We start from the raw sequence: 15,724 nt of genomic DNA on the forward strand, positions 1-15,724 counted from the left end.
TCAACACGTGTTGATGTAATACAGAACGAAGGAGGTATCTGAATCAATGTCTATGGATCCAGTCCAGCGTGGCCTGGGTGGCTAACATACTCCAGTCTGTGTGTTGGGACTGGTGCTGGAGTGTGGTGTCTGCTCCCTCTAGACATACTTTAGAAGTCCTCACTGATGACTTCACACATCTGAGTGGTGTGTATTTGAGCAATGAGAGATGGGGGCGGACTCAAGATGGCGGCCAGTACGGTTAGATTGTGAGGAGCTCCGATACTATAAGTAGTACCACGTCAAAAATGGGACAATAAACCTTAGTTTATCACCGCTGACACATCGTGGAGGAAAAGAAAGACACTGTGAGTAAAAAGAAAAAAGAAGAGGAAGAACGAAAGAAAGTAAATTCAACAACGTGACCGCTAGCTTAATTGAGTTAGCTTAACTACCATGGCGAAACGACCGGCTAAGAGTAGGAGCAATGAAGGAACTTCATTAATCGAACAAGATATTCACAGTTTCGACGGATTGTGTACACCACTACCAGTAACACCAACAAAGAGTCCGGACCCGAAAAAACAGCAGTCCAAAGATACTACTGAAAGCACTTCAAATGACGATATCCTGAAGGCAGTGGTGGAATTAACAAACCGCTTCATCGCTCTTGAGCAAAAGCTGTCCTGCAACACCGATGCTATTACCGCAGTGTGTGACCAGCTGAAAGGAGTGGAAATACAAGTTCAAAAGAACGAAAAGCAAGTGAAGGAGTTATCGGAACAAGTCTCCAAACTGCAGCAGAGAAGTGATGATGCCGAGAGATACAGCCGACGCTGGAATCTACAGCTGTACGGGATGAGAGAGACGCCTGCAGAAAACATCAGGGTCGACATCATGAAGCTTTTTGTGATGCTTGTTCCAGAGGAAAAGGAGAAAATCGGCTTTCTTGTCGACACAGTGCACAGGGTAGGAGTGCCCCGTGACAACTCAAGTCGCCCCATCATCATTCAGTTCACAATGAGACACTTTAGGAATAAAATCTGGAAAGTCTCCCGTGAAAACACGATGTTAAAAAAGAAGAAGCTGATGCTCAAGGAGGATTTAACATACGCTGACAGGATGGAAAGAAACCGGCTGTGGCCACTCGTGGAAGCAGCCAGAAAGCAAGGGCAACGTGCTGGTTTCCGGGGTACTGATGCTTACATCGAAGGGAAAAAAGTGACTTGTTAGGTCGCTTTTCTCAAAGTGTCTGTCATGTGAGACGCAGCGGTGCAAAAAGGACAACAGTTAAGAATGTTAAATGGTTTAAAATCCACGATTAAAAGAGACGGTACTTATAGTTGAGGTTCGAGGTTTGTAAGTATCCATTTCTCTGATATAGTGTAAAGTTCATCTGTTATTCAGACATCAGATAACCTTTTGTTAAATATGGAATGTTTTAGTTTTAAGGCACTGAATTTGTGTTCTATTAATGTAAGGGGCTTGCGTGATAATACAAAAAGGAAGGCAGTATTTTTATTTCGCAGAAGCTGCTGTACTGATATCGTTTTCTTACAAGAGACTCATTCAGACATTGATGATGAAAAATTCTGGAAATCACAGTGGGGTGATGGAGTATATTTTTCTCATGGCTCAAATTACTCAGCTGGAGTTGCAATATTACTAAACAGATGTAATAGTGATATTTTGGAGTCCACAGTGTCAAAGGAAGGCCGTTGGATTATTTTAGTTTTGAAAATGGATAACTCCCTGTTTATTATTTGCAATGTTTATGGACCAAACAGAACAGCTCAAGCAAAGGATATGTTTTCTGAACTTTCTTTAAAGCTGGACACCTTAAAGGAAAAATACAAACCTTCTACCACTATCATAGGAGGGGATTTTAATGACGCTCCAGACGATTACATGGACCGGCATCCTCCAAGACCTTCTTCGTTATCGAACTTTAAACCTTCCTCATTTATAAGTGATCATTTTTTGCTGACAGATGTGTGGAGATTCATGAACCCTAGTGTCACAGACTACACAGTCAAGAATTGACTTTTGGTTAATGTCATCGCAGAGTTTACAGTTTGTTTTAGATGTCTCTCATTCTCATGCTCCTTTGTCTGACCATAAAGTGATAAAACTAAGTTTAAGAGGATCCAAAAAAAAATCAAACATTAGAGGTTATTGGAAATTAAACAACAATATTTTAGATGATGATAAATTTAAAGAAAGTGTTAATTTGCTTGCCAAAGACATATTTAACAGAAATGAAATGAATTCAATTCAAAAATGGGAATTCTTTAAATTTAAAATCAGGGAAGTTGCAATTAAACGAAGCAAAGAAATAAAAAAACTGAAAAGATGAAAGGATGAATACCCTAATGAATCAGTTGCAGCCCCTAATTTCCAAACACGATTTATCTGAGGATGAATTAATAACACTAAAAAGACTCAGTGAGGAGCTTGATAGAATGTACGTGAATTTAGCTAAAGGCGCCTTCATCAGATCCCGAGCCAAGTGGTTAGAGGAAGGAGAGAAAAATTCCAGTTACTTTTTTGCACTAGAGAAAAGGAACAGAAAGAGAAATAGTGTGGCATCTCTTATGATAAACAATGTCATATGTTCTGACCCTAATAACATCTCTGATTATATCACCTTGTTTTACAGCAAACTATATACCTCTGAGTTTAACCAGGTACGGTGTGACACATTTATGAAACATATACAGAACTTTACACCCTTGGTTTCAGAAAATTTTAAAAAGACATGTGACGCTGAGCTTTTATGTTCAGAAATCACTAGTGCTGTACACTCAATGAAACTGAAGAAATCACCTGGAAGCGATGGCCTTACAGTAGAATTTTACCTCTATTTCTGGGATTTAATAAAAGATAATCTTCTATTAATGTATAATGAATACATAAACAAACAAGAAATGACAACAACCATGAAGCAAGGTTTGATATCCTTGATTCCTAAACCAGAAAAAGACCCTTTGATGATAGAAAACTGGAGACCTGTTTCACTCCTAAATATTGATTATAAAATATTAGCACAAGCTTACGCTAAACGATTAAAAAAGAATTTAGATGAGATAATAAGTGAAAACCAAAATGGCTTCATGGCAAAACGCCATATTAGCTCTAATATTAGATTAGTATTAGATTTAATTGACTATTCTGACTTTATAAACTCCAAAGCATTGATGATCTTTCTTAACTTTTACAAAGCATTTGATTCGATTGAGCACCCCTTCATTATACAAACCCTGCAAATTCTTGGTTTTGGTGATAAATTTATTAGTAACATTGCCATGTTTTATAGAGACATAAATAGATGATGGCGCAAGGCCTGGTTATGTCCCTTTCAATTCTGTCTTTCAAATAAAATACGAGAAGTTAATTTTAAAATTTTACACTGTATTTACCCTTGTAACAAATCTATTTCCAGATTTACTGATGTGGATGAAATGTGTACCTTTTGCGAGCATGAGCCAGAGACAATTTTGCATTTGTTTTGCCCATCATCATCTGTATTTTGGGGGAACTTGGAGAAATTTGTTTATAATAAAACTAAACAATACATAACAATCAGACCCAAAGATATTATTTCAAAATTTGAATGTAATGACAAATCAATTTGCTTCATAGTAAATCTAATGATTCTCATGGGTAAGTTTCATATTCATAAGATGAAGTTCTCCAAGTCCCTACCTAGTTTTCATAAATGAATTCTATTTTTATATAGACACCTTAAGAGTAATGCCAAACAAGAAAAGTGAACACACACTGCTTTGCCTAAACAATTCATTTTCACATACCCCAAACCAAGAAGTGCCTTAATTAATACATTCATTATGTTAAATACATGTACTTATTTATTTTATTTCAACATGTATATTTTTATCTTTTCTTAATTTATTTTCTTTTTTATATTACCCCATTATGTCTTCCTTAATAGTCTGTATGTCTGTAATTTGTTATCTGTTCAATAAAGATTGGCATTTAAAAAAAAAAAAAAGAAAAAAAAAAGAGCAATGAGAGATGATCAAGCTGTCCCAGGTGGGGGGACGGGGTGGCTTTATAAGTCTCAGGAATGTTTGTATAAACACGGTCTAGGCTCTTGTGTCCTCTAGTGGGGCAGGAAACATTTCTGGTGAAATTTGGGGAGAACAGTCCACATGTAGGAGAACAGACCTCCAATTGACCTTTTCTCCTTCCTTCAGGAGAACTGAAGTGGAAAGACATTCCAACTACAAAGAGTACTTATCTTTCACACTGTTTTCAGGAAGGTGTTAATTTAGAGAGACAAGATGTCTGGTACTGACACCTTTTCCCCCGCATTCCTTCAGGCGGGCTGGGAGGAAGAACTACAAAGGGTCACCTATTATTTAAACTGTTGCCACGGAGATGCTTCTTTTCTTTTCTTACGGCTCAACACCAGATGGTGTTAAAACCATCAGGATGGACAATCAACAGGCCTCAAGAGGCCTCAAGAACAAGATAGCACTGACAAGTTGTAAATCAGACATTCCTGGAGCAAACTGTTTTGTGTGTCTCTGTGCTTTCTTTTCTACCACATCAGGATATTGCAAATGATATGTTTGATTCAATTTTGGAAATTCCCACAGCACTAAACTCACAATTTGCATGGTATCAATGCTTTTCCCGTGTTTCTAGCTTGCAAAATGACAATTGATCAAACCGAGAAACCACAAGAAGCTTTTATCCAAAAGTTCTTGTTCATAAGGATGAAAACTGCACAAAACCGAAAAACAGCAGAAAAAATGGCTTGTTAAACCTCTGCATTCGGGAGGAGCCGAGTCAGATAACACTGGAAATGGTGAAATATAAAAATTAATATTTCACCATTTCACCATTTTAAGTCTATAATGAGAGGTTTAAAGTAATAGCTTCAATCAACATGACTAAAACTTGTTAAATCATCGTTAACAGTTTCACATAAGACAGGTGAACTTGAATAATGTGCAATGTCTTGTTTTGCAACAATCCATGTCTTTAGTGGCATTTCACTAGACCTTTTGCAAGTGGATAACCTCGAAAACAACTGTAGCATAAACATCAACATTCAGCACTGTGGCACTGAGAGTTTGGTTAATCCATTGGACAATACGCTCCCTAGAAAAAATGAAATGACAGTCATCTTGGAGTACTTTGGTACCAAGTTCATGGACCCAACAGCTACCAAAAACGTTGTATGCCTCAATACTTTTGTATACTTTCATTTGATTTCTCAAGTAGAATGACTTATGAATGGCCAGGTAGTTGGTCATATCTACTGCTGCTACAATACCACTTAAATCAGATTACAATGGAATGTTAATGTTTCACGTTCCAGAACTCTCACTACAACCTGAAAATGCTATTTGTGCTGCAGAAATGTGCTGACAAATATATTTGTATATAGATATATATAATATAAAAATTTATTTCACTGGTGATTGCGCAGCACCTGAGAAGCTTATTATGCATATGCACTGGGGTGGAGAAGGCGGCCAGCAATTGGTATCGGGACAGCAGGCCCCTGGCCGTACTAAATTAATGAACACATTATCACATTAACCTCTGTGATGACTGGAACTGCTTCTCTTTTGTGAGGCAGTTGACATCAGATGGTAGTGATGATGATGCTATTTGCAGCTGGTTTCCAGGTTTAGGTCAGGCAATATTGAGCAGCACAGAGTCTTTGCAAGAGTCAGTGAAAAGAGCTGCTCACAGTATGTAGGTCATTGCTTTGCAGCTCAGTAATTTCATGTTGTAGGTCATCAGACACATCAGCTGGTTCCACATTAAACACTGTAGCAAATATCTTAAATTGCTTTTGTTGCTTTTCATGTGAGTTTTCACACTCAGCAGCAAATTGAGATGTCATAGCAGGCTTTTGTTCTGGCAGAGTAGGAAAATACACTGTTTCCTCTTTCCAGTTGCACTTGTCACAGCTTTAATTTCACTTCAAATGATTTCACGTTTCAAAGCAGAGAGCTGAGAAGCTGGCTGGAGCCTGAGGGTCAGCTCTGAGAGGTACTCCACCATGAAGGCCAAATCACACAGCAACTTGCTATCACTGAGTTTCCATGACAGATTGGTCTTTTTCTTTACTGAGTGTGTCGCCACAAATTAACAGTTGCTTTCCTTTTACTTCAACAACAACAACAACAACAACAACAACAACAAAAACAATTGTTTGTCCATTTCTCTTGGAAAGTGTGACACTCTGCATCTACTTACGTTTTGCTGACAGGCACCATGATGCATTGACGTGATATCAGCCTGTTACGGCCACACAAACAATAAAAAAAGAAAGAGCCATAAGACTTATCAGCTAAGGTCGCTTTCACACCAGAGCTGTTTGGTCCGCTTTAAACGGACCAGAGTTCATTTCCTCGGATAGTCTGCTTCGTTTGGGCAGGTGTGAAAGCTCATCCGAACTCTGGTGCAGACCAAACAAGCGAACTCTGGTCCACCTGAAAACGTGGGTCTCGGTTCGCTTGCAAGTGAACCCTGGTTCGGTTCGTATGCAGTGTGAAAGCTCACCGGACCAAACACAGGACCAAATGTATGTAGTGACGCTGTACGCAGTGTACACGCAGTTATAGGTTTACTAAAATCATGTATTCTGTGCTAATATACAACGTATCTCATCTGTATTTATAATATAGCTTGATACTGCATCTCTATTTACAGCTCATTCGTCCTAGTGTTTACTGTTGCAATGGCAACAAGTGACCGCTGACATTAGCAGTTGCTAGCTAGTTTAGCTCAATTGTCTGAACAACAATAACCCGTAAATTCACAATTTGGCATATTTAAACAAAATCAAATCACAACTACCAACAGTCACAGTCCTTAAACTCTGAGCTCATATGCTGTCATCAAAGTTAGAAAAAAATAACAGAATCAATCCCTGACAAGCTATGATAGTATTATAAGAACAGTTGTGTTCTCTGTCGTTTTCCAGGCCGGGAGGGAGGGATTTCCCCTCCTACTTTGTCCAATCGACAAGCGCCCCTTTCGACCACATGATGCTGCTCAGAAAGTTCGGTGCGCTTTAGAAATCACAGTGTGAAAGCGGAACCGAAACTAGTTATAAATGCAATAATGTTGCGACTTTCAGCTCCCCAATCAAATCAAGTCCGTTTGATCAGGTGTGAAAACGACCTAATAGACACGGTGAACTCCACGAACTACAGCTGGGCTCTGCAATACTGTTATCTCCAGCATGTAGTTTACTGCTGTTGTAAACAGAGGCGCTTATCGGGATTGACTCTATACGCATGCTGTTTTATCAGTAGAGAATCTCCCACATCGATATCATGTCGCAAGGCAAGGCAAGGCAAATTTATTTGTATAGCACAATTCATACACTAGGCAATTCAAAGTGCTTTACAGAAGCATAAAAATCATACATTTTGATTAGAAGAGAACAAAAAAATAAAAATAAAATACAATTAAAGGAAAATTAAAAACAGACACCAGTAAAAGACAATAATTTAGCATTTAAAATGATTAAAACCATTGAGCAAATACATTTACTTTAAGTAAAAGCTGAAGCAAATAATAATGTTTTCAACCCTGATTTAAATGAGCTGACACTTGGTGCAGACCTCAGGTGTGCAGGGAGAATGTTCCACAGGTGAGGAGCATAATAACTGAAAGCTGCTTCACTTTGTTTGGCTCTGATTCTGGGAACACACAATAGACCTGTCCCTGATGACCTGAGAGGTCTGGATACTTCATATGGAGTCAATAAATCTAGAATATATTTTGGTCCTAGACCATTTAATGCTTTATAGACCAACAGTAAGATTTTAAAGTCTATTCTTTGACTCACAGGAAGCCAATGTAGTGATCTGAGGACTGGTGTGATATGGTCCATTTTTCTGGTGTTTGTAAGGACTCGTGCAGCCGCATTTTGGATCAGCTGTAGTTGCCTAATTGATTTTTTGTTTAGGCCAGTAAAGACTCCATTGCAATAGTCCAACCTACTGAAAATGAATGCATGAACAAGTTTTTCCATGTCTTCTTTGGACAGACAACCCTTGATTCTGGTTATATTTTTCAGGTGGTAGTAGGCTGATTTGGTAATCAGCTTTAAATGGTTGTTAAAATTCAGGTCCGAATCAATAATTACACCAAGATTTCTGGCTTTATCTGTTGTTGTCAGTGACATGGAGTTAAGTTGAGCACTGATCTTTCACCTTTCATTTTTGGGGCCAAAAACAATTACTTCTGTCTTATCTGCATTAAGCTGAAGAAAATTCTGGCACATCCACTCATTGATTTGATGAATACACTCACTCAGTGAAAGTAAGGGACTGTAGTCATGTGATGACACAGAAATATAAAGTTGTGTATCATCTGCGTAAGTATGATAAGAAATATTATGATGCTCCATAATCTGAGCTAGGGGCAACATGTAGATATTGAAAAGAAGTTGTCCGAGAATGGACCCTTGTGGCACCCCACACATCATCTTTTTTCATTCAGACACATGCTCACCAATTGACACAAAGTAGTCTCTATCTTGTAAATAGGATTTGAACCAGTGTAGTACAGTGCCAGTGAGTCCCACCCACTTTTCCAGTCTGTCAAGAAGTATGTCATGATCAACCGTATCAAAGGCAGCACTGAGATCTAATAATACTAAGACTGAGGTTTTGGAAGCATCATTATTCAGATGTATGTCATTTAAAACTTTGATAAGTACAGTCTCAGTGCTGTGGTGTGGACGAAATCCAGACTGAAATGCATTAAAACGATTGTTCTGCATCATGAAAGCATGCGTCTGTTGAAAAACAACCCTTTCAATAATTTTTCCTAGAGAGGGAAGATTTGATATTGGCCTGTAGTTACTTATTACTGAAGCATCCAGATTAGTCTTTTTTAGCAGAGGTTTTATTACTGCAGTTTTCAAGGCCTGGGGAAACTGACCGGACTGAAGAGAATTATTTATTATCTGCAACACATCTGGAGCTATGCAATTAAAAACATTTTTAAAAAAGTTTGTTGGCAGAGTATCAAGGCAGCATGTTGTGGATTTTAACTGTGATACAGTTTCTGTCAGCCTTGTATGATCTAGAAGGTTAAAATGTGCTAGATTAACTGGAGAACAAGAAGGCACAGATGGACTTATCATTTTGCCTGAGTTGGAGCTGCACACTGTTTGTCTTATCCTTGAAATTTTATCTGTAAAAAGGGCTGCAAAATCATTGCATGACTTGTTGGACAGCAGCTCAGGAGGGACTGATGCTGTGGGGTTTGTCAGTCTGTCCACAACAGAAAATAAAGTGCGGGCATTATTACAGTTTCTGTTGATAATCTCTGAGAAGAATGCTTGCCTTGCATTCTTTAGTTCATGGTTATAGGTGTGGAGACTGTTTTTGTAAATTTCATAATGAACCTGCAGTTTGGTTTTTCGCCACCTGCGCTGCCTGTCTGCAGACTCTTTTCTGGACTTTGACCAGTGTGGTGTTTCTCCAAGGTGCCTTTTTCCTTCCTGACAAAACTTTGGTCTTAATTGGAGCGATGGAGTCAATAATAGTCATAACTTTGGAAGTGAAATCATTTACAAGGTCATCAGTTGACGCTGAGGGCAGTGTTGGTGATGGTGTAAAAGACTGAGTGAAGACTGCACAGGTGTTATCATTAATATAACGCTTTTTGATTACCTCTGTTCCACTTTTGTTACGAATCGCAGGTGTGGCTATTTTAAATGACACACAGTAATGATCAGAAAGAGCAACATCAGTCACCATAACCTCAGAGATATTAAGCCCTTTGGAGATAACCAAATCTAATATATGCCCTTTGTTATGTGTTGAATGTGCTACGTGCTGAGATAGGCCAAAATGTTCCAGGATGTTTAGAAGTTCTTTAGCACATCCATCTTTGAGATTATCAACATGAATGTTGAAGTCACCCACTAACACAACACAGTCAAAATCAATACAAACAACAGACAGTAGATTGGCAAACTCATCAGAAAACTTTGCATTGTATTTTGGGGGCTTGTAGATGGTTATGAAGACTGATCGACAGGGAGACTTTGATTGAGTGGCAACATATTCAAAAGAATCAAACTGACCATAAGAGACTCTTTTGCATTGAATGCTATCATTAAACAAAATGGCGACTCCACCTCCTCTCTTATGCTTACTTCACTTATGAAACTGAAATTCGGAGGGGCTGACTCATTGAGAACTGCTGTGCTGTTATCTTGTCCTAACCAAGTTTCAGTTAAAAACATAAAATCAAGCTTATGCTTGATGATAAAGTCATTGATTAAGAATGATTTGCCTGCCAAAGACCTAACATTTAAAAGAGCTAAGTTAAATGTGCTAAAAAGTCTAACATACCCATGTTTTAGAACATACTGTGGCTGACAAGGAATACATGTTAAATTCGATGATGTGATGTTTCTGGAGAGATGGACCGATCTTCTCCTCCTACCTAAGGAGACATGAATCAATGAAGCTTCCCGCACAATGGGCCCTGGCTTTTCCTTGGAAAAGTCAGGCATAACATTTGCCTTAAAAGCTGGACCCACAACACATCAGTTACCAACACAAATAGGTGGCTGTGCTGGGCTCTTACTAGGGGACTGGAGTAGGTTCAGATCAAGCCGTGGAAGGGGTGGAGGTGGTGCCCGTCGGCACTGTGGTGGTGGAGGGGGACAGGGTGGTTGTAGGGGGCGGGGTGGAATTTGGGGGGACAGGATCCCAGATGGGCGAGGAGTAAGCCTGATACCAGCACTGACAAGTTTGTTCATTTGGTCAGTAAACTCCAGTAGGGGGGAGGGTGATGGGATACCCAGTGAAGATGATGAGTTGGATGGAGTTTGGGCAGTTGGAGATGGTGACCTCGGTGGAGTTTTAGTGGTTGGAATTGGTGAATCCTCACGAGCAGTGGCCCCTGGTGGAGGACATGAGGCATCCCCTTTTTTGCTCTGGCATCCCTCATGGTTAGAGCACACAGACGGGGGGAGAGTTGGTTCTCCCTCATGTTTTGGTGTTTGCTGCTTTTGTTTGGATTCCTCTTGTCTCTTGTCCTTGGGAGTGGGAACAGTGTGACGCAGGAAGAAAGATAGGTTGGAGGCAAAAAGTTTTACTCCTGACTTGTTTAGGGAAAGTCCGTCTCCTTTGAAAAAATGTCTGCGGTCCCAGAAAAAGTTGAAATTGTCAATAAAATGCACTGAGTGGACATCACATGCAGTTGAAAGCCATCTGTTTACTGCCAACAATCTGCTGAATCTCTCTCCTCCTCCTCTGACTGGTGGTAAAGGCCCACTGAAGAAGACTTCAGCATTCAGAGAGCTCACTGCATTTAGCAGTTTACCTAAATCTCGTTTGAGCACTTCAGATTGTCTTTTCACAATATCATTTGCCCCTGTGTGCAGTACAAGGTATTTCAGAGTTGGAATTTACTGATACTGAGGATTTTGTCGGTCATGTTGGAGACTGTATCATCAGGAAAGCACAGCACTTTTGTGTTTCTGCTGTACATTCTTCCCACATCTTTAATAGCAGAATCACCAACAATCAGAGTCTCAGGACCAGTCAGTAGCTTTCCTTGTAACTTTCTAGCTTCTGACTTCCTGTCGGGCCTTACCCTTCTCCGTGAGTCCGAGAAGTTATCCAGGTTTTCAGTTGGAGATCCAGGGTCCTGCAGTAGTGGAGCAAACCGATTTTGTAACTGCACACTAGCTGGTTTGGGAGCTTTGTTGCTCATCTTCCCTTTAGCTTTTATCCACGGCTGTGTCTTACTCTGCACAGGTGTTGAGTAGGATGATAACGCAGGCCAGCCTGTCGCATCACAGATCTCTGGGCGCTGGGTTCTGCCTGTTGGACGTCTCCCCATATCAGCTGATTTGCTCTTGGGCTTTGCCCCGAGAGCATTCCAGGGAGGACTAATACTGGCAGATTTATCACCCGGTACACAGCCCTTTAGTTTCGAGGGAGCTGTATCAGAGCTAATTAGCTGGATGTTAGCATTCTCCAGTCCGCTGTTTTGAGTCAGTGGCAAAGTGCTGCCATTTCCACAAAGTCCGTTCACTTCTGCGTTTATTTCCAGACGCTGGACTTTAGTTTCCAACACTGCAACCTGCTGCAGAAGTTTGTAGAGGTCATCTGTGGAGAAAAGAGGCATCTTGGTGCTAATTAGCTTGAGCTGCCAGCAGGCTTTTTCTGTTGGTAGGCCGAAGCAGGCTTTTTCTGTCAGTAGGCCAGTGCAGAGTGTATCCGTGAAATATCAGAGGTCGCAAAGGTCGTCCACAACTTTTAAATGTTTGTCCATAAAATATGTCTTTAGATGTCCAATTCAACCAAAAATTTAAACTTTCAAGTTTAAGGAAAATTAAAATAAATACAGAAAACAAGATGGGAAATCACGAGCCCAGCCAGAAACCAGCTACTGTACCAGAGGAGGAGGAGCATCCAAGTCGGCACACACAGCACATGCATCCAAGTCGGCACATTTGAAACCAGAGAAAGGTGAGATTTTATTACACTAACCACGTTCTCATGTTGTGACTGTTCTGTTGTTCTGAGTCAAATGTGGAAAACACTCATCAAGCTTGGACAACATTTCAGAATTTCTTAACCGTCCTTGGACAACGGCACTGGATAGACCCACATCATCCTCAACGTCAGACATGGCCGCAACTGCCAGTGTCTCCTTGGGATCAGCACTGGACAGCGCTCCGACTACCTGAGCCTCATCAATACATTCAGCACTGGACAGCACCAAAGCAGCTTTGCCATCTGCACCAACAGCAGACAGGGAGACAGAAACTCTGTCCAGGTAGGGCTTTAACATGTTAATGTGGCACATTCTACTCCATCGTCGACGGTCTGGGGTAGCAACGATGTAATTCCACTGACTCACTTTTTCCTGGACTACATAGGGGCCGCTATAACGTGCCTGCAAGGCAGAGCCAGGAACAGGCAACAACACCAAGACTTTATTGCCAGGACTGAAAGATCTGTTTTCAGCATTTCTGTTTAACCACCTTTTCATTTTGGTCTGAGCAGCAGACATGTTTTTCTTCGCCAGTTCACAAGCACGGTGAAGCTTGGAATGAAACTCGCTGACGTAGTCGCTATCACCCAGCCATTTTTCTTCGCCAGTTCACAAGCACGGTGAAGCTTGGAATGAAACTCGCTGACGTAGTCGCTATCACCCAGCCATTTCTCCTGTAAAAGATTAAGAGGGCCACGCACAGTGTGTGCAAACACCAGCTCTGCTGGACTAAAGCCCAGGGACTCCTGAACTACCTCGCAAGCAGCAAAAAGGAGGAGATGGACACCCTCATCCCAGTCCTTAATGGACTCCAGGCAGTAAGTGCGGAGCATAGATTTTAGAGTTTGATGGAAAAGTTCAATCGCCCCCTGACTTTCTGGGTGATATGCACTTGAACAACAGTGAGTGATGTCAAGTTGTTTCATCACCTTTGTGAAAATTCACAACATAAAGTTTGATCCCGGATCAGTTTGTATTACCTTTGGCAACCCAAACAAGGAGAAAATTTTCACCAATGCTTTCACAACGGTTGGAGCTGTGCGCATGGGAATGGCTTCAGGAAACTGAGTGGCGGAGCACATGATGATCAACAGGAACTTGTTCCCAGCTTTCGTGCACAGAAAGGGACCAACACAGTCAACAACAATCCGCTCAAAGGGTTAAGTAACCACTGGAATTGGATGAAGTGGGAATTGTGGAAGAGCATGATTTGGTTTTCCAGAGACTTGACAGACATGACCTGTTTTGCAGTATTGCTTCACGTCCTGCTTCACCCCTGGCCAGAAAAAACACCGCAAGAACCAATCATAAGTTTTACTAACCCCTAAATGGCCAGCAAGTGGATTTTCATGTGCCAATTTGAGGATTTCATACCGTTTGTGCGTTTTTGGGACTACAATCTGTGTCACAACACCCCAATCATTCTGCATGGACATGTTTGATGGCACCCATTTGCACACGAGCATGCCATCTTTCAAGAAGTAACCAGAGTACATCTTCTCAACCTTGTCGCCTGGAAAAACCACATCAGAACACCTTTTTGTTCAACAATAAGCTGTTCTCATGACATGCAAACTTTCGAGTTATGTCCCTCAACAGGAAACAACTGGAGCTGCAGGAGTGACCACAGGTAGAGGAGGCTGAGCAGGAAGAGGGTGTTGTGTGAACACACACGCTGAGACAAGATGAAGGTGAACTCACAGGGATGGCTGAGAGAGAACACAGAACTAAGACTGGTAAAATTCAACAGAAGGTTTATTAACCAAAAGTGTCCACAAAAATGGGAGCACAAAAACACTCTGCAAAGTCCAACTAAAGGTGTCCTCCAAAATGGGAAAAACTAAGGGCGAGAGCAAATAAACACTCTGCACAGATCAACAAAAGGTGTCCACAAAAACGGGAAAGAACTAAAGGCGAGAGCACAAAAAAGACTCTGCTAGCAACTCCAACTCCTCTCACGACCGAGGCTGGGCTGGGCTGAGGGCTTATCCACAGGGCAAAGGCTCCACGGAGGTAAGCAGACGATCTGACGAGTACTGGAGGGAAAAGCCTGGGTTATATGCAGCTGCTGATTAGGTGGTGATGAGCTGATGATCTTCAGGTGTGAGGGGAGGCAGGCAGGTGGAGCTTGACTGACAGGCGCAGCCTTACTGCATGGTCCTGGACAGACAGGGGGAGACAGACAGACAAAACACACTGGGGAAAACAGGGGAAAATGAAACAAAAGGGAGAAACACAGTGCCAGGTCCTAACAGAGGGATTACTGGCAGAGAGGTCAGACAGCTAGGATCGGCCATAAAGGTGTCCACCAATCCTACTTTGCTCACCTCATCATGTAACTCCTGCTTCTGCCTCTTTGCCCTTGCGCGAGTGACAGCGCAGACCTCTGGACATTTTTGCCCCAAATCATCTGGGTGTTCAGAAAGAGGAACTGCAATTACTTCAGGATTCAACAACAACACTTTACCCCCAGCCAAATCGTTGCCCAAAATGAAGGAAATCCCTTCTACAGGAAATTTCGGACTAACTCCCACCACTACACGCCCCTTATCCAACTCAGTGTCAACGTAAATAGCATGTAAGGGCACACCCACAAACCGCATACCAAACCCTCGGACAAGAGCTTCAGAATTAACAGAGGATTGGGCCGACAACGGTAGCACCCCTTCCAAGATGACCGATTGTGAGGCTGCACTATCCCTAAGAATGGTAACAGGGATTTTCGGGTCCCCCTCTAATAGGGAAACAAAGCCTTTCATAATAAAAGCAGCGTACACCTCAAGGTCAGGTTTAGCTGAAATGGACTGTTTGGGACAAGACAGTTGTTTGGGCAAAGCTTCGGTCTTCAACAAATTAACTGCCTTTGGTATTAAACTGCACAGATTATCAAAGCTGTCAACATTTTTAGAATGGCACCAATGAATAGTGTTTCCTTCTCCTGTCCAAACTCAACATAAGTCTGACTGTCATTTTTTCTGAATCGCAATGATGATGGCAACATCTTTATCATTAAAGGGAGGGACAAAATGAATGCCTTTATTAACATCAAATTCGTCAGATTGAATTCGAGACACACCGGGTGAGGATGAATGGTTTAACTCAAGCTCCTTTAAACAAAGCTGTCCTTCCATCTCTAGTCTTCACAAAGCTAATTCGTTTTCAAATTCTCTCTCTTCTAATGCTAAACGGCGCATTTCGACCTCCAATGCTTTAAAAC

This window comes from Chaetodon trifascialis, chromosome 2 (genome assembly GCF_039877785.1).
Source record: "Chaetodon trifascialis isolate fChaTrf1 chromosome 2, fChaTrf1.hap1, whole genome shotgun sequence".
NCBI lineage: Eukaryota > Metazoa > Chordata > Actinopteri > Chaetodontiformes > Chaetodontidae > Chaetodon > Chaetodon trifascialis.